Here is a 436-nt window from a genome sequence, read left to right on the forward strand (position 1 = left end):
CTAGCAGGGTCCACGGACGGTCCGTTGGGGCAGCTAGCGGTGGGCTAGTGGGGTCCGCAGGACGGGTTGTCACACTCATAGACTGCATTCATCTCAACCCTTATCATTCGTCGCATCTCTCCCAACAAAGCTTCCATCTGGACTTTTCGAAGTCTCCCGGATTCATCCTCCTCATGGTTGCTACTTTCTCCGTCAGCCATATTTAAAGAACCTGCAAAATGAACAAACTCGTTAAAAGTAAAAGTTCCTCACAAGTGTTTACTCTCAAGTGTTTTGTTCACAAGTGTTTACTCTCAACTCCCAAAGTGTGTTCAAGTGACTCTCAAAGGTTCTAATAGAACAGAAACCAATCAAACCCAATGTGTTTTCCAAAGCACCCAAAACAGATACAACTCAATGAGATTCCAAAATGGAGAAGAAAAGAATTGGAAACAAA

This window comes from Camelina sativa, chromosome 15 (assembly GCF_000633955.1).
Source record: "Camelina sativa cultivar DH55 chromosome 15, Cs, whole genome shotgun sequence".
NCBI classification, from domain to species: domain Eukaryota; kingdom Viridiplantae; phylum Streptophyta; class Magnoliopsida; order Brassicales; family Brassicaceae; genus Camelina; species Camelina sativa.